General features: G+C 39.5%; 1 non-coding gene across 1 annotated transcript; it reads right to left on the bottom strand.

Annotated features, from left to right (window-relative positions):
- Positions 1-945: 945 nt before the first annotated feature.
- TRNAR-CCU (transfer RNA arginine (anticodon CCU)) lies at positions 946-1,018 on the bottom strand. Its single transcript has one exon. It is a non-coding gene; the product is annotated as a tRNA-Arg (tRNA).
- Between the last annotated feature and the right edge of the window lie 10,331 nt (positions 1,019-11,349).

Genomic DNA, 11,349 nt, shown 5'->3' with positions numbered 1-11,349 from the left:
CTCTCTGTCTTGCTTTTACTTCTTCCACCATAGCTCTTACTTCCACTCTCGTGCTTCCACTCTAGGCTCACTCCCTTCAAAAGATTCTTAAGAGGGTGTGGTTTGCCACTCCCTCTTTCAAGCTTAATTTAATATTGGTGGAGGGTTTTTACTAAGCCTTTGCCTACCAAAGATGGACTTCAGTGCCTTGTTAGGAGGATAAGGGATACTTAGATAATATCTCCTATCAGATTTGGGACTTGCATTCCAATTATCATTTTCAGATCAATATGGCTACATAGAAATGTGATACTGTTTGGTAGAACCAACAACCATGTAGGAGTGCTAGATTTAGTAAAAAATGGTCATGTTAAGAGTTTAGGCTACCTTTGTATTAGGCTAGTTATACACCAAATGGTGGATGCCTACTTTGCAAGTATTGGGTGTCTTCAATCCTTTACGTACCGGAGAGGACATGAGGTGTTGTTTACCTACTAAACATGTGAACTCCTCAACCCAGTTTTGGACAATGAGTCTCCCTTGCTCAATTTGTAAAATGATAAAAAACAAGGGTGCACTTTTTGTAGTTGTCACAAATATAAAAACATTTTCTTTATTTATTTGCAAAGTGGACTTTGTTATGTAAAAGCTTTGTCATCGCCCAGCAATATTCGCATGTTAGTTTCCCAAAATCGCGCCAGCAAAGTGGGCTTTGCTATGTAAAAAGCTTTGTCATCGCCCAGCTACAATTTTCGACTTTGTTATGCAAAAGGATTTATCATCGCCCAGCTACAATTTTCTTTATTTATTTGCAAAGTGGACTTTGTTATGTAAAAGCTTTGTCATCGCTCAGCTTCAATATTCGCATGTTAGTTTCCCAAAGTCTCGCGCCAGCAAAGTGGACTTTGCTATGTAAAAAGCTTTGTCATCGCCCAGCTACAAAACTCGGATGCGAGTTTGCCAGATCGCGCCAGGTAGGGATCGAACCTACGACTTTCTGCTTAGGAAACAGACGCTCTATCCACTGAGCTACAGGCGCCCGGATGAAACAGAGAAATCAACTTATAATTATGTTTATAAATTAAACCAAACATAATTCGCAATAGCTCCACAAAATCTCGAGCATATTCGTCTCGATGATTCCAAAAACCGTGAGTCCTGTGGTTGCTGTCAGCGATTATGTTAGCCTACCCTACTCTTTAAAAAGATGCAATGCCAAAAAACAAAGAGCGAAGCTTCAACTTTCAAGCATTTCATATCAGAAGCGATCTAGAGGCCTCTGAGCTTTTCGAAGGCGACCAATGAATAGCTTGCAGAAATTGTCTACTTGCCCCACACTCGAACGCTTTCACATGATTTCAAACGAGGTGATATTATCGCAAGAGCTTGCCTAGATTCACTTTGTTAGTATTGCCTGTTACGACACATGCTACGACAATGGTCGGGTGATTTATTCGTGAAAATTTTACCTTTGTTAACTTGAGTTAAAGTATCTCGAATTAAATTAACTTACTCCTACAAAAAGAATGGCGTGTTAAATAACCTACTTTTCACCAAAAAAGAGTGTTGATAAGAGAGCTTCACACAAGCTTTAAAGTCTATTATCACTGCTACGACGTGTTGTTGAACTTAGAGGTGTAACATGTTCACATGTGCACAATTAAGTTTGATGATTTCATGGATAAATAACTATCATCACTATTTTTTGTTGTTGCTTGACATAGAAAATGAATTCTATGAGGTAGTGAATGGCTTTTTGACGTCTCAATAGCTAGTAAAAAGCTTGGACCACAAAGACTGGAGCAATGCTTTGCTAAATCTAGTGGACCAGTTTTTCGGCTTGCTAGAATGGATGGTTGCCAACATCAGGCCAAATTAACCATCCAATCCATCCCTATATGAAAACTTGTTTGCAATCCATTGGCTTCAAAGAGAGGATAAACTTTTCATAGATTTTGAAGCTCACATGAAGCTTCTGTAATGCTCCTTTGCACACTCCGACACTCTTTTAGCATTGCCCAAAAGCAAGGACGATTAGATGTTGTGGTTTAAGAGGGGTCTTCCGTGGTGAGTTTGGAAAGGGACATGAAAATGGCATGAAAGTTTCAAACGCACTCCAAACACACAACATAAAGTTTGAAAGCACTTTCCTATGCTAGTTATCAAAGCACTTTCGCATGCTATTTAATGATAACTAGGCACTTTTGGCCTCACAAACTCCAAGCTCTTTAAGAGTGGAATCATACATTTTCTACATTGATATCCCTTTACTAGAGTAATAAATAGCTCTTGCTATATTGAGATAGTGGAATTGTCGATGTGGGGCTGCAAAGTGCTTTTTTTGTTTTGTAAATGGGGGACTTTAGATTAAGGACTCTACACACACACACACACACACACACACACACACACACACACACACACACACACACACGCACGCACGCACGCACGCACGCACGCACGCACGCACGCACCCCCCCCCCCCCCCCCCCCCCCCTCTCTCCCCTAAAGCATGAGCTCTGAATGTGATTGCGAAATCCATATCTCTTTTTCCATAGTGAGGCCTACTTTGACTCCATGAAAGGGATGCTGCTTTATGAAGCTCGCCCTTGGTATACCACTTGCCCAAGAGAAATAACCCATGGTACTTTTTCCTCTATGAAGCAAACTTGTTTTACTTCTCTAGAAGTTTGGCTACAAACTATTACATTTTCAACATCTTCTTTTTGCTTCCTCATCTCATTTATATGTGATATCTTGTATGCCCTATGAGAATAGTTCTTCTTCTCCCTGTAGAGTGGCATTGACTTTTTCACCTATAATTTAATGTTTCCTCTTTATAATATCAATGATTTTATCATGAAATTGTAAATTGTTATTTAGAAATCTTAATAATGTCACCCAAATTAAATTCCATTTGGCTATTTAGAATCCTTTCTTCCAAGACTTTCTTCAAATCTATAGCACTTTCAATGTAGTTAGATAGCAATTTATAACCTAGATGCTTGGCTTTAGCTTTGCTTTGGTTCCATTTCTTTCCCTTTGATACATTTTCCATGGTACATCAGGTAAAGAGCTTTTATAAGATATAGAATTAGGCTTTCCACTTCCTTTAGCCACTCATTTTGATATTTCTTCACTATCATAATCCATTTTTGCTTCTCTTCAATAATAACTTCATTATTTTAATTTTTAGCAATATATGCATACACTAATAAAGAATTGATTGGATCATTCCAATCGATCATTTTGCAGATGTAATTTCCTCCCTAATTCAACTCATAGCTAGAAATCTTCCCTTTTTTATACATGTCTATACTGCATAATACCAACCTCATTTTTTGTGCCAATCATGCCTACTCTTTCAATATCCCTCTTTGTAACATTTTTAAACCACAAACAATAAATAGTAGCTGTGGCTTGGTAGCTACTGGTTTGGGTCCCACAATCGCCATTTTCTTGGACTAGTACCTACTAGTGTACCATTATCACACTAGTAGCTAAATGGTAGCTACCTGTGGTGTTAGACTTGGTAGCTACCAGACTAGGGGTCTTATAGTTGCCATTTTTTGGGATTGTCATATATTATCCTAACATATTGCCAAACTAGTAGCTTGCTGGTAGCTACCGGTTTGACTTTGGTAGCTACCAATATGGTGGCCCCTTGGCATGTAGCTATTAGTCTACCAATACTAGACTAATACCTAGTTGGTAGCTATCAATCCCAACCTAATAGCTACTATTGGGATTAGTAGCTATAATCTAGCTATCATAACTAGTTGGTAAGCTAGTACTTACTAGGCACCTAGTAGCTATAATCTAGCTATCATAGCTAGTTGGTAAGCTAGTACATACTAGGGACTAGTAGCTACCAGCTAGCTAACTTAGGTAGGACTAGGTTTTTCTTTTCTTGAACTAGTAGCTTGCTAGCTATCATCCCTACTAGTAGTGCTACACATATAGGTTGGTGATTTCTTGCTTATAATGAATTGTTATCACTGTTGCATTGTTTCCACTCCTTTGACTAGTGTTCTCTTATTTATAACTTGTTATGACCATAGAACCCAAGTTTGCACCAAACAAGATGATAGAGGAAGAAACTACTGAAGAACAATCAATAGATAGTATGATAAAGGAGGCATATGCATGTGAACATGATCGTAAAGGATACATAGTTGTTATGAAGGATGATGCATGGAAGGAATGAGGCATTATCAATGCATCTCATAATGAAGTAGAGAATGTCTCTACCCCTTTAAATGTGTGTTCAAATGAAGTGGTAGAAACAAGTCTATGTATACTTTATAAGATAAAGGTGATGCAAAGAAAAAGGAAAAGAAAGATTGCGAATGGTAATTGACTTTATTGTGACATTAAGGCATATTGTAGAGAATTTAGTTCTAATCGTGACAACTCTTTTCATGCAAGAGATGGCAAAAAAAACTTGGATGAGAAAATTGTGGATCATAATGTTCAAAGTGTGCAAGCAACATCGAAGGATAATGAAGATGTTGCAATTGAGGGAAGTGTAAAGCCTGAGACATCTATAGACACTAGAGTTCATGATCATTTGTAGACATAATTGTTTTCTATTATTATTATGACTACAATAGTCTTTTTTTCAAGCCTTGATCTATTTTTGCTTCGTAACAACTATCTTTATTTAACAAATAAAAAAATCCAAAATTTTAGCTCCTTCATGAGTGCACTCTTTTATTGGTAATGCATACATTGTGTTTCATGGTAGCTCATTCATGAGATCATTTTATTTGTTTATTTGACATGTATTGTGTACATAATAAGTAGTGTTTTGGGGTTAAAGATAGTCATCTTAAGGAAGTGCTAGCAACAATGGATGGGGAAAATGAAGTACCCGAAGTAGAGTTAAGTCATGTTGATGAAGTTCTTGAAATATAGCTAGAAAATGAAGTGCAAAGTGCTTCACTTGTGATTGGATTAGTATGTCTGGAATGACAAGGAGTGGTATGGTTCACAATACTCAAGGGTCAAGGTGTTCTACTACTAGCATTGGGTGAATGCTTGAAGTTGGTATGGTTGTCGATGTTGGAGGGATATATAGTAGTGGGCATCAGAGATTGCGTGATGGTAGGGTATATCTAGCCCTAGAAGGATCTAGAGAGCCCTTTGTTTGAGCTTGGCCAACCATTATCTTGAACATTAATGGTCTTCTACTTATAGTAGTCAATAGGACGTATACAAAATCGATCCCATGGTACTAACATGACCTAGTAATGGTAAATATGGGTGTTGGCTTATTTGCTAGTTACAAATAGGATGGTCCAACATTCATGGACTGGTGCTTGTCATTCTCTAATATATTTGTGTGGACATGTTGCCAAAAGAGAAAGGCAATCAATTTGTTCAAGAGTTTCTTTTTGCCACAATTTGAATAATGTATCAAATAATTGTTTTGCACAAGATAGGTGTACGAGAAGAGAGTGACTTTCAAAGACCAAGGCACAAGCTAGTTTTTTTTACAAGAAACTGTTATATTTTTGAGAGTAAAACCAAACTATATAGCATTTAACACCATCGTGATGGATGGAAATGAATATAAGACATTGTGAAATCCTATTAGCACAGCTTGTATAGTTAAGGAAATGGATGATGAGAGCCATATGGAGATGATGCAATCTCTTATAAGTGCTATATGTAATTAGCTCAGTAGTAGGCTTGGTGAAGAAGATCATATGAATTTTTCAATAACCTCACCCTTGGAGCAAAATATAGATGTCAATAATAATATTGTTAAGAACATGTGGTTGTCTAAACACTTTTTGGATAGAAATCATAAACCCTAAAAATTTACATATAAAGATGTAAATTGTCATGTACCTAATGCTATACAACATCAAAATTTTGATGCGTTTGAACTAGGTCTGATGTTTTAAGAACTTTGATGTTTTCAAGAACCTTGTTACTAATATCACAAAGCTTCAAGCTTGGTATTACTTCGCATAATGATGTAATGATGAAGTTCTTAAGCTTCAAATTTTAATGACTATAATTCATGAAGTTAAACTCTTAACACATCATGCATTGCAAGTAGTTAAATCTTCAACATATTTACTAATGGCTACCACTATAACATTGGTAGCTACCACTATCCTATTAACATGTATTACTATTTTGCTATTATAGCTACCACTATTCTCTTGATAGCTACCTCTATTATACTTGTAGCTATGACTACATGATGGTAGCTACCTTTGTTGTAGTGGTAGCTACCTTGCCATTCTAGTTGAGGCTTGAACTTTTGGCAAGTCTAACATAGGGCTTAGGTTTACTCTATATACCAATGTCATATTGGTGTGGCCACAATTATCTTGTTGCTAAGTAGTACTCTCTAGGTAGCTACCTTTCTAATACTAGTAGCTACTATTGCATGTTGGTAGCTACCTTTGTCCTAATAGTACCCACATTGTTCTTCAAGTTAAAGCTTGAACATTTGCTGACTCTAAAATAGGATCTAATGACGAGATAGTCAAAGCTCTAGCATTTGATGATGAGTTGATGACTCTAAACTATGATAGCTTGGAAGTACTTGAAATATCCACATGTTTATTGGTGGCTACTACTGACACATTGATGGCTATCACTATCATATTGATAAGTACCACTTTCCTGCTAGTAGCTACCATTAGGTAGCTACCATTTTCCTAATGGTAGCTACCACTATCTTGTTGGTACTAGATAGCTTTGTCCTTCTTTTAGCTATCATTACATGATGCTAGCTACCTCTATCACATTGGTAACTACTTGCTTCTAGTTAATGAAACTAGAGTTTTCTTGATAACTATGAACATAAATTGAATCCTCATAATGGGAGGTAATTTAGTTATGAATTCATACTTAGCAATTTAGTTAGTTGTTTAGTAGGTTAGTTACTAGTTAGCACTTTAGCTAGGAATTTATTAGGTTAGTAATCTAGTTAGTAATTTAGTAACTAACAGGGAACATGGGTATATTTAACTCAGAAAAGAGTTGTACTACTTGTGGCCTTCTAATGTATGATGAGGATGCTCTTGCCACAATTACACCAGAATTTGACCATAGTTATCATATTTATTATTTTTCCCATGTTGCTACCATGCATGAGGAGACATGTATGGGTTCATAGTATAAACAAGGAACATCACACACAATGAGATCATTGTTTATCCTACATAAAACTGATACACAAAAAATGCGATCTTTGATGCTATTCATCAATTGTACTCTTGAAAAAGGTCAAAAGTTAGGTAAGCTCTATAAGTTTCCCATTGATCTTTAAATTATAACTATCTTTTATCTATGTAATGAGAGGGCTTGAAGTGGTAGGACTAGTAGCTTCGAGTTCTAGACATGTAGCTAAGTGGTAGCTACCACTTTGTGATCTCAAAGTTGCCATTTTTTGGGATAGGTAGCTACCATTGTGGAGTCTTGTAGTTGCCATTTTCTAGGACTAAGAGCTACTAGTCTACCATTACCAATTAGTAACTAGTTGGTAGCTACTAGTCCCATATTAGTAGCTACTAAAAAGGAGGCTCACAATTGCCATTTCTAGGAATGATACATACCACCTTACTATTACTAGTATGGTAGCTTGTTGGTAGCTACCAATCCCAGGTGGCTACCAATTTGGGGGCTCCTGGGCCTGGCTGCTACTAGTTTAGGGCCCCATAGTTGTTATTTTCTTGGTTTGGTACCTATTGGTGTACTATCATTAGAATGGTAGCTACCGATACTAGACTTGGTAGCTATTAGAGTGAGGGACTTATGAGTGCCATTTTTTAGGATTGATAGATATCACCCTAATATTACGAGGTTGGTAGCTTGTTTGTGTGTACTAGTTTGAGTGTGGTAGATCCTTGGCTTGGTAGCTCTATAAGTCTACCAATTTCAGATGAACATAAATTGTGTCCTCATAATGGGAGGTACCTAAAAGCTATTGCTATCCTATGTTTTCCCCCATTATTGTCATTAAAATAAAATTTTAAAATTCTCTTTTTAGACATGAATTCATAAAATATAAAAATAAAAACATGATATTATATTTGGTATAGAAGCATGATAGATAAAAACCTTAAGCAAATAAGCCTTTATAAACTTCATTCATGATGGTAACTTGGATACTCAAGAGAAATGGAGCAACTAATGTTGATTAGAGAGACCAACCACATACATTAGAGAAAGTGCTATTGTAAATAGCATTATATTATACTTCTAGAAATAGTATAAATTTTCTACCATATCTTACTTTTTAAATTGAAAAATTGATAGCTTTGACAAGGTGGGATTGCTTGGTAATTTTAGGTTTTGATAATAAGAGCTTAAATTCATAGGGATTTCCTTGTGCTTCTTGGTACCAAACTCCCTTGACAACTAATGACCTTGCAATACAAACACTTCCCCATGTATCTCCAAGCAAAACATTATAATCCTCATCTTTCCCTTTGTGCATTTCAAGATGTAGAAATCCACAAGCTCTTCATTGTCATGCAGATCTATAATTGCAGAATTGTCACCAACACAAACTGCATTGGTCAAAGCATTATGATGTCCTTGGATCTTTCATCTTATCATCATCATCTATATCATCTAAAGGTTCAAGGGTAACATTGTTAACCTCAACACGAAGAAAGCAAAAGGAAATAAAAAAGACGTAGGGCAAAGGCGGAAAAAAGGTAGCCCAACTGAAGAAAGAAGAGGAGAAAATGCCAAAAGCGTAAGGGCAACCTTAAAAAGTCCAAGGCAAATGCAAAAGGGAGAAATGTGCATTTTAAAATACAAAGGCGCACCCTGAAATCTTGTAAAAGAGTGCCAGGCGGTAGAAAATCCGGAAAGCTAAAACAAAACACAAAGACAAAGGCCAAGGCAAAGAGAAACGGAACACAAAGGCGCACAAGGAAAAGCGCAAGTCAAAACTTTTGTAAAAGAGCACAAGCGCATCATGGTTTAATTCAAGGAGCGCCGGGCTCCGGGCTCCGGGCTCTCACCCGTGCAATTTGTAAATGTAGATGGGCGGTGGAAAGGAAGCTAGGAAGATAGAAGGACAATGGAAAAAAGGGCCTAGGCTACGACCGGCCATGTAAAAAAGGGGAAAAGGGGATGACCGCCCAAAAGGGATTTAGGGTTTTGTATATAAAGTTGAAAAGTGAATGAGAAGCTCATTCTTGTGTGTGGCAAAAAGTGGCTCTCCTCTTCTTCTTCTTCTTCTTCTTCTTCTTGCTTGCTTGAGCTTGTGCTTGAGAGAGGGAGTGTGAGAGTGTGAGGGAGTGAGTGTGTGAGGGTGAGGGACCGTGGGGTGGAGAAGCTCTCCATCTTCTTCTCTCTTCTTCTCTTCTCTACTCTTCTCTTCTCTTGCTCGTGGTGATGGAGCTTGGAGCGTGGAGCTTGAGGATGGAGCTTGCTTGAAGCTTGCACTTGGATCGTGGAGCTACCGGAGTGAGCGGGAGAGGAGGTAACTCGAACAACATGGAGGTAAGCTCACTATACCTGTAGGTATGGATGGCGCGTCGGCTATGTGAGAGATAGCCATTAGTGCTCGGCTTGGAACGCTTGAAACAATAAGCGGTCCGTGGGTCTTGGCGGTTGAGCGAAAGCTCCCACATTTTGGTTCCGTTTTGCCGGGACAAACAGATTCAAGCCTTGAGCGCTTGCGCGCTTCGAATCGAGCATTGAAGTAAGGGCTTTCCCCGAACCGGTGCTTGAGATAGGTAGGAAGGGAGGGGGTTGAAGATGGTATTCGATCTCGTTGGCAAGTAGGTTTTTTGCCTTTTTGAGATTTATGTTGTGAGATGGAGTAGTATAGGTATTTACTTTGTGAATTTGATGCATTAGAGTTGGAGAAAACAAAGAAAAATAAAGAAAATAAGCATTAGGGTTTACTGTTGCAAAACAGGGTAAAACAGGGCAAAAATCGTGCAAAAAATGGTAAAAAGCTCGCTTGTGATGCCTAAGATCGGCAAGTGAGTGATTGGGGGCATCAACACCATACTCGGGAAGGGGCATAAGAGCCAAGAGGCCAAGGGAGAGCTCATTTGTGACCATTTCAGTGAGAGAGAGAGAGAAAGAGAGAGAGAGCCATCACACAATTCGCTCCGATCTCGCCATCGACGAGCTTACTGCTCTACTCAGGTATATGAATCCCTTCCCCTATCCCCCTAGATAGGATCTGGAGGTTTATGCTTGCTATGATTGGGTAAATCACATGAATCGAGCAAGATCGACATCTCGCTGTTGTCGTCGCGCCGCGTTCGGCCCGTCCGAGCAGCCGCTTCTGGGCCGAGTCCCAGAATCGGCCCTCGGCCCACTCAGCCCGAAACCCTAATCGGCCCTCGGCCCAGACCTACTCGGCCCGTTCGAGTCAACCATTCGGACCATCGACCAATTTGGCCCTCGGCCACGTGTCATATTCGGCCCTCGGCTCAAGTGTGTCAGCCCGTCCGAGTGACCTCGTCCGAATCAACCACTCGGCCCGTCCGAATCTACCCTGTCCGAGTCACGAATTTGGCCCTTGGCCCGTCCGAGTGACCCACTCGGACCCTGCAATTCGGACAGCTGGGCCGAGTATAAATTTTTATCAACTTCTCCGAAATTTGACCTGACCCGGCTGGAGCTCAGCAGCGCAAACTGTCGAAAGTCCTTTTGACACTCAGAACTTGATTCTGACACATGGAATAGACGAAATCGCAAAGAGTAGCCGCTTAGCAGCTTGAAGTAGGCAGCAGCGAGACCTAGAGACCTAGACGCAAAACGTTGAGCAGCTAAAATTAGATTGGCCAAAAACAAACAAGGCAACATATTAGAAAAACCATGAACCCCGAAATTGACCCCGAAGGCTACGTAGAGCTAAAGGCACATCACAAACCCATCACTGGGCTGGCACTTAGAACATTAGTTCAAAATTTGGCTAAACGGTCCTCCAAATTGCGCATGGTGTTTACCGTAACGGCCCTGTGGGCCGGGGGTGATTGCCCCCCCTGGACCCCCATAGAGGGGGCTCTGCCCCCTCCACGCCTCCCCCAATTAGGTTGGAGAGAAAATGCGTGCTGTGACAGGTCCCCCAAATTAGACCTTAGTGTAGTAATGGCTCTACACGAACACGGATCCTCATTGACAAAAGAACAACCAAAAGTCCATACCCAAACTGGGAGAAACAGAGGCCCTAGAACCTCAATGGGCCAATCTAGCCAACAAGGGCAAGGAGGCCACACTGGAAAAACACTTACGTGTTGCATTCGAACTACATCTAGTCAAAGTGAAAGGCAACAACATCAGGCTATGATAGTGAGAATGACTAGATATGACAGTCCTGACAATAGATGCTCCTTGAATAGCCCTGCACTGACGAGACAAGACATCAGT

This window comes from Lygodium microphyllum, chromosome 4 (genome assembly GCF_053477565.2).
Source record: "Lygodium microphyllum isolate KBCC chromosome 4, Lygodium_microphyllum_v1.1.10, whole genome shotgun sequence".
Taxonomy (NCBI): domain Eukaryota; kingdom Viridiplantae; phylum Streptophyta; class Polypodiopsida; order Schizaeales; family Lygodiaceae; genus Lygodium; species Lygodium microphyllum.
Note: the sequence above shows the minus strand (reverse complement) of the source record. Positions and strands in the feature narration are given on the sequence as shown.